Raw genomic sequence first — 13,325 nt, 5'->3', positions numbered from 1 at the left:
TGTGTTGCTCTCAAGCCTCCATCCTAACCCTCGCCTCCAAAAAAAAATCCACTCTGCTCAATTATGTACACGACAGTTTGAGCGCAGCAATACCTCACAGTGGTTGAAACTACAAAACGCTTCTTGGCGTTGGATGAAATTGTAGCACACAAAGAAACACATGGAGCAAACAGATCGAGAATACAAACACGTGTACTGTACCACACGTCCGTTAAAACGTTCGTTTGTAAGTGGTGTAAAAATTAAGGGCAGGGGGGTATTGATCGCGGTTCGGAAAATAATTACCCCGTGATGTCCAAATTTTTCCCGTAACCGTTGGACATAATTACGCTGTCCTTTTTTTCGGGGAAGAAGCAGGATTTTGGGGACGAATTACTGCGTTAAGGTAATTCGAACAGTGAAAACCGGGGCGCTTTATCACAACTTTGTACGTGTCCTTGATGGGTTGTGTTGATAAAAAAAAACGCCATGAGTGAAAGTGTGAAACAAAATTAATTTTTTATTCGTATGTTAATTGTGCACGGAGTACCACAGCAGATTGCGGAGATGGAGAGATTACAAAGAGCAAAAACCGACCCCTCGTTTTGATCCAGATGTTTTCAAAAGAAAAAAAGCCCCAAGAGAAATACTCACCGAGCAGGAATATGTTCATATCTCATAAATCTATAGCTAAACGTGTATGTAAACCGGGTGGGGATAGCACACACCAAGAACACCAACAACAAAAAAACCCGTAGGACGATTAAAGCAGCATAATTATAATGATTTACTTCGACCGGCGTTGTTTCGGGCGCGGGACCGCTCTGCGACGCTGCCCGGGAAGATCGGTTTGATCGGTGCGCGTGTTGGTGAGATGCGAAAGCGAAACGGAAGGGAAAAACCTTCGGTACCACACGAAATGAGCGTGTAGAACAAAAACCTTTATTTAATAACGTCGCTTCCGTACCCTCCATAACCGCTTTGCGGGAATTTTTCCGTGCTTGATGTTTGATTTTATTTTTATTGAAACGAACGTGCACGAAACGGGAAAGCGGGCAAGGGACAGCTTCGTTCTACAAGCACAGTTTTGGGCTTCGGATTTGGGATTTAAACAGATTTACAGTAGCCACGGCAAAGCCGATCGTTTCGGGTGTTCAGTTTTTTTGTTGTGGGCACTTGGAAATGGAAACACATGTTTTTCTTGCATGATGTATTGGATATGTGTTTGTGGTGGGGTGTTTTTTTAGATTGGAGAGCCATAGCACGGAAACGGGTTATGTGGTTTGGTTTAATTAGTATTGATTGAAATGTGTTTTTTTCTTTTTGTGGGAAGAGTGTTGGAGTTTAACAACTAGTTGATAGTAAATCTAACTCTGGGATTGATTTCATTTCGTATTAATTAAGAATTGCAAATGGTTTAAATGCTTTTTATTCCCCTTAATCGTTTAATACCCATTGGTGACGTCCTGAATGAAATCGCCTGAATGTATGCTATTTGCGTTCATGTCTGTTTCCTTTAGAATGCTTATCGATATAAGTATTTTTTGAAAAAATTAAGTCAAAACCAGTTTAATTTAGCTCTTATTCATACTTCAGCTTTATAAGCTTCGAACAGGGAACTCCAAAAAAGATGGTTGCATACTTTTAGGCTTAACGCACCCTTGAAACCGTCTGAAATAGAACCGCCTGAATGTATGCAATTAACGTTCCCATTGAAAAACTCATAGATGTAAGGATTTTTCGACAAACTTAAGACAAAACCAGATTAATTTAACACTTTTTACCACATTATAAGCTTCGAAAAGATATTCCAAAAAACACATAAGATGACATATGTGTGCATTCTTGGAACTAATCCAAGGAATTGGGTGGAGGTGGTAAATTTAGGGTCAGTACTATTATGAATTATGACCATTTAAATATATGTATGATGGATAATCTAAAAATGATATTATGAAAACAGATATGATGCCAACCGATGGAGATCATTTGAATATCTTTAGTTGACTTTATTGTTTGTATACATTCAAACGTTTTTTTTTGTGTGTGCTAACGCAATCACTGTACACGTTCCTTTAGTAAGTTATCATATTTTCGTCTCGCTGGGAGGGTTTCTATTTTTTACTTTTTTTTACTCATTTTTTGCTCACCACGCCACAACAGCCACAAATGGCAAATCCCTTTGAGCGACCATAAAGCGAAGGGAAAGCGCATCTTCTCGGTCCTTTGATGAAACATCGCTACGCGCATTAATGCTCGGCCGGCCCGTGGTCTCCGCTGGGTCTTTACATTCGTCCATCGCATCCATTAAGCCCCCCTCGCCATTGTTCAGCCGTGGGGCGGGCAGGATGGCAAACGGGTGAAAAGAATTCTCCTTTGTTGTCGATCACACTCGAGACGGATGCAAATCCCTTTTCCTGCCACGGAGAATGGGCAACATAAGACATCATGCTTTCCTCGCTTTCGGACAGGAAATGAATGAATGATCCCGTTTCCATTGCAGTGTATTTTTGCAACAAAAGAATGAAGTGAACGAAAAAACCCGGACCCAACGTGAGACGGCCAGACGTGTAAGCGAGTGGTTGGGGATGCAGGGTGTGTGAGTTTCAGTGCGCTCGCAACGGATCTGAAGAGGTTGGCTTGGTGAATATGTTGATGCTAATAAAATTCAATTTACGAATCCTGCCTGCTGCTTGAACTTGTGCCATTGACCATTATTGTCGCTGGACGGGTCGATTCCAGGGCTCGTCATCAGGCGTCATTAGCCCGTCCCTCCGGGTATCTTCATCGGGTAGCAGCCGATAAAATGTGTGTATCTTTCTCGTTGCCTTGGCGTATTAAACCATTGACAATCTTCGGGGTCGCCTTGGGGTCCAACCGTCAAGAGACCCTTCCTTCCGACACAAGCAAGCGCCGAGGTAATGCACTTTAGCGATGGGGGGGGGGGGGGGGGGGGGGGGGGCTGAATCCAATTACCAACGTACACTGCACACGCACATGACAGCATTAATCCCTCGCGGTCAGTTGCGGACGCTGGCAGTACGTGGGTCCGTTCTCGGCAATGAAGATTCCAACCCGGGGCACGCTATTCTTTAGCCGAAGGAAAACTGACCGACAGGCAATAAATTACAATATTTTTCTCCCTTCACCTCTTATTGCACTTGATTGCACTTGTGGAGTGTGTGTGTGTGTGTGTGTGTGTGTGTGTGGTTGTCCACTATATGTACACCAGCAGAAATTAAAGCGACCTGTGCCGATTGGTGCTCCCGCGACAGCTCCCACCGCAGCCAATGAAGCCATCCTGGGATGAACCCCTAGACGAACGCGGTGGAGTCGGAAAACTGACAATTTTTCTTTCAGTCTCGGGCACTTTTTCCACTTTCCTGGAGGTTTCTTACGAATCCGAGCTGGTTTCATCGTCGACGATTGACTCAGTTGATTTATTTTACGACGCCTCCGGGTTGATCTTCGCGTCTCGCGCGGGCCCGGTTGGGGACGTTGAATCAAACTTCCCCCGAGGAAAAAAAAACGACCATCAAAAGGAAACACAGTCTGATGCGGGTCAGAAAATGCCGCTTGTTGGGTAGCTGAAGATAAATTTGACGCTAGTCAAAAATCAGCTACTGTCGACGCGCGATGATCGTGGCGTCTGTGCTGCAGTACCATGAATCATTGTCGGACAATTCCGGCGAACGTGCGCTGCCTGCCTGCCAGTGTGTTCAAGCTCGGATTGCATCGCGCGAGTGCAGCGAGAGGTGGAGAAAGTAAACATATGGATTTAGTCTGGCAAGACCCAGCGATGGCCTCTGGCTTTGGCGCTGGTTCCGTGCTAGGGCTAGAGCAGAATAAGAGGGAGTACGCAACCTACTGGTATAACTCAGGGCAATGGTTTTCAAAATGCATACCACGACCGGCTGGCGGTTGTGTGCGAGAGACACAAAACAGACACAGCTTCGTTTGAAGGTGAAGTTTAGTGAGAATTTTGATGAGTCTGGAAAAAATCTCCACTACAATGTCACTGTTAAACGTGGGCGATTGGTTCAATGCACGATCTCCAGGCGGTATGGTGTATGGTAAGATGATACCGATAAGGTTTGTTTGTGCACGATTTCAACGATGTTTTGATTTGGAGTGATCCAATTTCCACTTCTTTGACACAGGGAAAGGGTCTTTTAGGTCGAAGAAGTTGTGATGAGCACTTTTTCTGCTGATTATGCTAACGTGTCTAAGAGATCGCATATCGCTTTTTTGTGTATTTTATTTGTGATCGATCGCTTTAGTCATCTGTCACTTTAAAAATGACGTTTCGACTTAGCACCGCGTAGTGTTTGTAGGAGAGAATCATAGAGAATCGACGAATCGATTAATCGATTATGAACTGTCACTGTTTTGTGTACTCTTAACGTCGTACTATTATTGCTATAAAATGTTCTTTATAGCACAAAACAACCATTAATGATGGTGCGCTGCCTGTTTGCGTTATAAATTGCTTTTTAAATGATCGACAAAATAAGAACCACTTAACATCACATAATCTTTCTCGAATAAAAAAAAACAACAACCCCCTTTCAACAACAAAAAATGTTACCAGTTAATTGCTTCAAATTAACAGCTGAAGCTTGAACGTGAACAAAATAAATTAACTGTCAGTGCAGGATTTCACTCAGCGCACACTTGCATCGGGTCCGGAACTCGTTTCGGTAGAAAACCCTTTTCTACCCCCCGGTCCCGATTCAATCCTGTACGTTGACATTGAGGTTCTCGGCCTTCTAAAAGCAGCGGCAGTACAGCTGACGCTTTCACAGAACAAAAATAACCTTTTTTCGTTCACTTTTATGTTTTAGGTTCACTTTTTTTTGTCCTCCCTTTCCTAGTGACGCGGGGGTGTTTTTGTGCCGTTTGTTCTTTGAGTTGATAAATCGGGAACCCATCGTTCACACTTCCGCCCACGATGTGTCTTAACGGCTCTCTAGATTCAGCCGGATAAGTTTCCCTTTCCGAAGGGGAGACCGCGGCACCGTACGATGGATGATAAAGCGGCAAAGCTTTCCCGTGTCAACACTCGCCTGCCAGTTTGCCAGCAAACAGCAAAAGAGCCTTCTAATGAGATCTAATTTGTTGACATGGTAAAGGACGAAAATTTTCACCTCGCATTGTCCAAAAATATAAGAACACCGCAACCAAATCTAGTGCCTGTGCTACAAATGGCGCACATATGACGCGTGGTAGGGTCTGATCGACTGCATCGACGTCAACGGAAAACCCTACAAGCGCGCTCCTTCCTTAACGACTATTACCTGCCAGCTACCGTCACACCGGCACGGTACTCATTTCCAGTGCCGCACGGATCATATTTCACGGCCAGTACTTCACTTTATGAAGTTTCACTTAAAAAAGCCGACTTATTAGCTCCACTCGACGGCCACTCCAAGTTGCTCGTAAACCGATCGGAAGTGGAGATTGCATTACCAAACCAAACAGGGAACGGAGAAGTATAGACGTAAAGTAAGTTGGTACCAGCAAATGGTAGCCTTTTGCAGCAGGTTCCGTGCTCACGGTCCTTGTGTTTTTTTTTTTTTTTGCTTGCGATAAGTCACTATTCCCTTGGGTTGTAATCGCTTATCGATGGTGCGTCGCACGCCGGTGGGGGAAGAACAGCAAACGGCCAGTGCGGTGTGGCGTGCTGAAACATGATAACTTTTACGCCTTCTTCTGGTTCTACCTCACCTCACTTCAACCAGGCGACGGATCGATTACAAACGTATCGGTTTGGGAGGATCGTCGCTTTCCGTCGTTGGGACGTGCCTTGAACGCACGCAAAACGCCACCCCAAAATTGCGCACAGGTGAGCAGTGGAGGTAGGGTTCTTGCGTTACGCTGCACCTGACATAATTCCCTTTCTATAGATGGCGAACTTTGCAGGAGGTTGATTCATCAGTTTATTTACCGTTCTGTTTACCTTAGTTTCAACGTTTTTGGTTGGAAGATTTCTGGAAGATAATGAAGATCGTTGCATCTTAACCTGTTAAAGTCTTATAAATCTTATTAATCTATTAATTCTTTGGGAGTTCCAGCTTGCTTAGAACTCCTAGCTTGACTTCCACAGAGATCCTCAGCTATATGACTGGTAGGGTACTTCAAGTCTCACCACAATAGTGCCGTTAAAGATTCTTTTAGGTAATTCGTCGGACGAGTTCTGGTTGGAGTAGGAGTCTATTTAATGCAGGAGACGAAGTCATTGTCAAATTCTTGGCATACTTACACTGAAGGGTATTGTGGCACTTACTCCAACATCCAACGTTCATCGTTCATCGCTTCGTTCGCTTCGAACCAAACCAGCAATATTCTCTCAAGGGCGCATATACGTATCTGTGCATGTTCGAAGGAAGTACATCACGGTAAACTATGCTCCGTTAAGAGCATTCCAAGAAGGGTTTCGGAATGACACGCATCCTCCCGCTCCCACCCCGGAGTATGTTGTTCCGGTGGCGTAGCGGATGGATAGAGACGTCTTGTTTGGGTGCATTATTTACGAGCAGTTTTTTGCCGTTTGGCTTAAGTGAATTGTTCACAAACGATGTGAGGATACGGGGTATCTCGGGGTGCGATGTTAAGTATCGGTTCACACTCCGACACACATCAGGAGTGCGCCACTATTTACAATGGAGAAATGAAAATAAACAGCCTCCACCGTTCGCTGCGTACGTGGAAGACGGGAAAGAAAGTAACGAGATGGTAGTAAAGTACAAGATGTACTCCCTCGCATCCGTTAATATGGGTGGGGAAGCGCGTTGTTGCGTTGACGATTGGGTGATCTCTTGGTGATCTAGGCGATCTGGAAGTGACAGGCTAACTGTAACAGATGGATGTGTCAACACGCAAGCGTCATTCCGGTGCAGCATCATCGTGCATCCAATGCGCTCGGCAGCTCGGTAATTGTTGGGAAAGAAAAGTGCATCCACTCTGCAGTGTTGTAGCGCCCGCTTCCGCCCTTGTTTGCAGCATTGGTAATTAAGGTTGAATGCCACCAACCGTGTGGCGCGCTCGCGATAAGCGTAGCGGCGCACGCGAATGGCACGAGGGCTCCACGAGTTGATGTTATCTATCGTAAGGGACCGGGGGACACATAAATTATGGCACAACAGCCCACCGCCCGCACAGCTAACGACCTCTCCACATGGAGGGTCGCCCAATAATTTGGGTTCTTTGCCGCCTCGAACTCTGATTCCGGTGCTCGGTCGTAGATGGTGGAATGTGATTGCGGTTCGCTTTTGACGCGAGCATTTGTTATGATCGATGACAACATTAATCCCACCCTAGATCCGCAAGGGAAGAAGGGACGGTGCTCATTAGAATAAACGTCACTTCCTACGTTATTTTTAGCTGTTTTCCTTCCTCCCGCCACTCGTTTGGTGACGGATATCATGGTATCGTGTCGTTAGCCACCGATCGATTGTTTGTTGCTTTCGGCCATCGCGTACAGGTGTCGATGATTTGCCTGGCGAAGGTTAGAACTTTTGTCGAAAGTGCCGACAATCGAAAGCCAAATTGGTCGTTCAATTAACTTTCATTTCCGTCCAGCTTGAACCGATGCTAACCGACGCTTTTCAGAATGGATTGCGTCGAACCAGTGCCCTTCCGTGTGTGTGCAGTTCCGGTTTCCGGTTTCTGTTTCCGAAACCAGAACAGAAAACAAACGCTTCAATCGTATTCGCTGTTTTTTGTTTTGTTGAAACGTTTTTTGTAATGTGTGAGTTTTATGATGCTTTTGGATGTCGTTGGATTTGATGGTTGGTTCTGTTGCTTATTCACGCTTTAACCCATATTTAATTGCTAGCTCGATTTCGGCTCAATTTCTACACTAAATTGACGGAATTCAAGATCTTACCATGGCAGTTTTCTTCCCTTTTGATGTTGATACAAAAGTGCAACAAAGTTTACCTCATTTAAACGCGTCTGCGGACGACAAGAAGAAAATTCTACGCTTGAGATGAAGAAGAAACCGGCCCGCACGGTGCTTGCTCTGCCGCCAAACTGTGGCGGGATTGCGTCGGTGTCATGTAGACCGATAAATTTCCAGTGTTTGTTTATGTAGTTCACACCCAAACAAGAGTGGCCAACAATCTGTTTTTTTTTTCGGGCGTACCGAGCCGTTGAGAGCATATGCACCGAATGATTCCTCGTCGGACGTAGTTTGAGGCGAACTAGCAAAAGCAGAAAACCCAAGGATCAGCCGTTCTGTTAGCCGACCGTTTCAGACCATTCGTGTTCCTTTTCGTCTACGTCCATGCCATCCATTTTTTCCCGTTTTTCGTTCTTGCGTGTTCATTCACATTCTTGAAGGTTTCCTTTTCGTTAAGTACAACTCTTCCCGAAGGCTTCAAGCGTGGTGTCCGGAGCGGTACAAACAAAACCCTCAGAAAAAAAAACGATCATAAATTTTGAAACTCCCCACGCATGAAAACACAACCACGCAATCGTACGTCCTTTCGTTTGTTACGACTACATTCCCGGCCATTCGACACTGTGGAAGCCGTTTTTTTTTTTGTTACTTTCTTTTGCTTCTTCCAGTGCCCTTTGATCGCCATTGGATCGTCATCGATCGGGGGACACCGATTACGTTTTTTGGTTGTTTTTTTTTGTTGGTGCCAACAGCTTCTTTAAACCATAAATTGTACCTTTTTTGTTAAGGAAAATGGGAAACTTTGTGCCTTTCCTTTGGGTAGCTTAATGTACGATCTTCATCATCTTTGTGGGGATGTAAAGACTGTTCTTGATGCCATGACTCCCTAGCTGCGGCTATCGAATCAGATGCCTTCCGAACAAACGATTTGTACCAAATTAAACATTGGATGGTTACCCTTCCAACGCCAAATGACCACCTATGTGTACTATGCGAGCCCATCCGGTAGGGCATCCTTCTCCAAGGTATCTCCGACCGACTCGCAACAGGATGTTACTCATTTTGATGTAACTTTTAGGCGTGTGAGTGTTCATATTAGACAAGATGCCCTACCCTACGGAATGTGACATCGGAGCTGCATTCGTATGTCTCCGTGTGGAGTCGAAAAGGAATATCTTTAATTGATTTTTTATGCTGATGATACACGTACGTCGATGATCGTCGCATCTGGAATAGAATTTCCCCACGTGTTCCGAGATCATATCACGGTAAGCTGTTATGATCTTCTAAAACCACCATTCCAGCACCTCTTAAGGGCATTGCAGCAGTGCTGTGGCGTTGTTTGTGCTTGCGATCTCGCGATTGAAATCTTTCCCATCTTATTTCCCAACGCGCGCTCTAGCCCAACTGGGCAGCCCTGCGCGGCAGGAAACAATTTGGGTGTCATAAAAGATATGAACCTTTGCCCGCGTGCTGGAAAGTACGGCAAATGAACCCTTTGCTCTCAATCTGGTTTCAATCGCCAAGAACTCGGGACCCTTTTTCGTGAGGTTAAATATTGTCGACCAACAACCTACCAGGCCCTCGAGGCCTGTCTGCTGCGCTACTAGACTCGCTCGGCGGAATCGCTTCATGCTGCATGGGAAGTGTTGTGGTACTTTGATGTTGTTTACTTTGGTCAACACCATCAACGCCCATGACCCCCGAGAATGAACGTACGGTTCGTTCTCCTTTCTTTTATGGAACCACTCTCTGGGCGTTCGCCCTTCCTTCCCTTCAACTTTATTACACTCGCAAGAAGGAGTTTTGGAGAAGGGTTAGAAACATTGGTACTTCAGCTCCGGCTCCAGTTCCGAAGCGAGCGTTTATGAAAATAAGCTGAAATAAAAACAAAATAACCACAAATTTGACCGCTTTTGACAAACGCGAGGGCTCATTGAGAGCCACAGTAATGCTTTCGGGGAATTATTTTCACGAGCTGGATTGTGGTAAGTGTCGAGTGAAAATTATCTCAAAAATACTGTATGATGAAGACGGGGAAGATGAAAATATTTGCATGACTCACACGATGAGCCATTGTGTTTGAATCATCATCTAATGATGGCTGGAAGAGTTTTGTAGCTAAACTTTGTACGTTGAATTCTATGCTCTGTGATGACTCATAACATGATGCTAGTTCTTCTAATTCTTGTCACGACAACTTCAGGAGCTCTCTTCGTGACTTGCAATTAATGATATTTCTTGACTTTATATATATAAAGCTGGATAAAGGAAACCCTTTTTACATGGAGTAAATTTGCAAACAGAGACACCTGCGTTACTGTCAGGCTTGTACTGACTAAAACCTCCATGAGCCTTCACCACACATTTCCAGGACACCACCTAGGGTATTACTTCAGAAATGTCTGGTATAGACGTTTCATCTGCCGAAGAAAAACGGCATCGGTGTCGCGCTATGGCTACTTGGTTAGAGTAGTCGGGCGTCTCAACTTTGAAATCGTTGCTGGCAGCTAGCCTCCATCTAGTATCCATCGTCTGCAATGCCAGCTGACTGACGAAGCCTTATTGTCCGGGGATGCTGTTCTTCACCGTAAAGGACTAATTCGATGTCCGGTGGCATTAAGGTACCAGAATCCTTCAAAGTTTACCAAGAAATACATCAATCAATGAGAGCGTTCATTAGTTCGTTACTGTTGTGGCTGTAATCGGAAAGATTTAACTCAAGGAGTGTCTACACATGCTTCTGTTTTCACTTCAAAACAATACGACGATCTAACGATCTTCTCTAGATCGATCTAACGATCTAGTCAGGTCTGGTTTCGTGTCACTATTCAAATTTTAATTTGGAGTGAAACAAAACCAAGTACCCAAGAACATGAATCCTTCCAAAACGCACCGGATTTAAACCCCAACGAACAATATTGCGACATTATGAAACAGCCACTACGAAAGTATCTAAAAAAGATCAATTCTTGGGCAGCCACGATGAAAAAAGTGACTTTAAGTACCGTGGGAACTACTGCCAGATGTTGTCCAGAATCGAACGAATCAAGTTAAGCGTGCGGTGTGATCGCACGGTTACAGTATAGAAGATAATTGAAATGAATTTGCCAAATGCTGTCTCAAGGGTTATATTTTATTGGCTGAAAGTTTTGAAAAGCATCAGTAACCTAGTTAATTTTCCTATCGTATTCAACCCATGGTGCAATTTTATGTGGAACACCCTTTAGTATTGTGTAGCGAGATATGTTCCTGGTAGGATTTAGTATCGGATTAAGTGTGAAGACTGTCATCGTTGTCATTAACCCATTAGGCCGCTCGTATGTCTATTAAAAAGTGATTGTCGCTTAAGTCCACTAGCCAGAGGATTAAACACCCTCTAACATGAATTTGCAGCGATAATGAACGAATCCTCGCTCCAAATTATGCCTATCAGGTACAAGCGTCTCGTCGACACACTGCTAAATTGAATCTAAATGACAACAGGTCTATGTGTCCTTGCCGATTCCATACATTGTCAGTGTACTAGCCGGGTGATTCGAAGAACTCGCCAAGCCAACAGTCCCGTGAGAATTATGCTGTGTGCATGAATCACGCGCTTGCATTGCCCGATTGTGATCTAATTGAGCAGTCCCACGTCCCGGTGGACCCGAGTAATTGAACATCCATTGTCGCAGTATCCATGAATGACGGGGTAGCATGACCCAGCATTACCACCGGTCCGTCAACAAGATCACACTTGGGGCATGATAGGGCCACTGCTGGTGGGACCGTTTTGTGTGGTTGTTTAATTAAAACATAATAGCTTTTCGGTGGCGTCGAAGTTGGGCCAAACATTGGCGGCATCACTTCTGACAAAGCCTGGGCCACCTCCCGGTCAAGAGGGCGTACATTCCACAGGCAAGAGACGTGCCGCTGGGGAGTGATTTTAGATTATACTGATATACAGGACGTTCCTTTGGATCGGTTCATGGGATCATAAATAAATCTGTGATCTTTACACGTTCAACGTGATATTGAGAATACATTCGAGCATTAGTTTTAGACAGACACGAACACTGGTGGCAGCACCACAAACCCCAAAACATGAAGGTACCGGCATGATGCATTTCGAAAGGAATTTTATTTATGAGTGCGTGAACTGCGCGGGCCTTGATTTGTTTCAATTAAAAGGCCCTTTTCCCCCGGCGAAGAAGGGAAGCGAATTTATCGAACAAGTGTGAGATTTTCCCTTCCGAACAAATTAACACTCGTGCGCTTGTCGATTTGTTGTAACAAATGGGCAATGAATGGTTTTTTTCTGTGGTAATAGCTGCTGGAAAACCTTTCTCTTGTGACCCTTAGATCGGTTCGTCTTGTGAGGAACAAATTTGCCCTTTTAAGCAGTTTTGCCTTAAACATCTACTCCTTGCCGTAGAAAGTGGGCAGCCAATTTTTCCAAAACGTCGAGGTGGAAAATCTCTCAATTTTTCACCCATTTTGCAACACTTTGGGGATCGCTGGCGTTAAAGCGTATGTGTGGTTGTGGCTGTACGATAAAGCCGGTAATTGGCTTGCCATATTAACCGAATGACCGGAATTGGACGCATAGCAGATTGAAGATTTGCTGCACCTTTCTCTAACAGCGAAAAAAAGTTTATAGAGAGAGAGAGAGAAAAAAAACGACCCATCAAACGTGGTAATATAATCTGGCGTATAAGTGCAGCAAAACCGGACAAGCACAAAACACGATGAAAATCGCTAGATTGAGAGATCAGATGGGAATGAGTGGCCACATTTTGCCCCTTTCGTTTTAATCTGTTTTTTTTTTCTTGCGCCCCTGAACGATCGCATGATCAGGTGCGGTGCAGATCGCTTCCAATGCACGATAGAAAGGAAGCATCCGTCGCTCCCGGATCGAAAGCCCGAAGAAGGTGGCCGTGGTTGGTAAGAATCCGGACATTTACTCGCGTATCGCGTAAACCGGCTGCTTGAATCGGGGCCATCGCGGTGGTAATCGTTGGCAGCGGCACGCGCAATGCGAGTAATGCGAGGTGAACAATTATGATCTTCCATTACCTACTTTCGATCAACCACCAGGTCCAAAGCCTTCCGCTTCTCGCTCAGACTTCCTTTTGGGGTGGCTTGAAAGCGGGTTCAGTTTAACAGACATCAGGCACGGCGTCAGAATCGGCGTCGGTTTCTGGGGCGACGGGGTTGTACTCCCATCTGGAGCACACACTCAAGTGCAGGCAGAATTTAAATTGCAACTTCGATGCTTCGTTGTCGTTGTACTGGGAAATAGAGGAAGGGAAAATAGAACAGCCAAAGGGAACTAGTTTCTAGCCCAGGAACTCTGAAGCCGGTAACCACCGGTGGCTTTAACACGATCGAGGTCAGCTGTTGTGCGCGAAACTGACCGTAAAAAAGGGCCATAAAAAGTAAGGAATGTCCGCACACGGAA

Source organism: Anopheles moucheti, chromosome 3 (genome assembly GCF_943734755.1).
Source record: "Anopheles moucheti chromosome 3, idAnoMoucSN_F20_07, whole genome shotgun sequence".
NCBI lineage: Eukaryota > Metazoa > Arthropoda > Insecta > Diptera > Culicidae > Anopheles > Anopheles moucheti.
The sequence above is the reverse complement of the archived record's forward strand: the minus strand, read 5'-3'. Positions refer to the sequence as shown.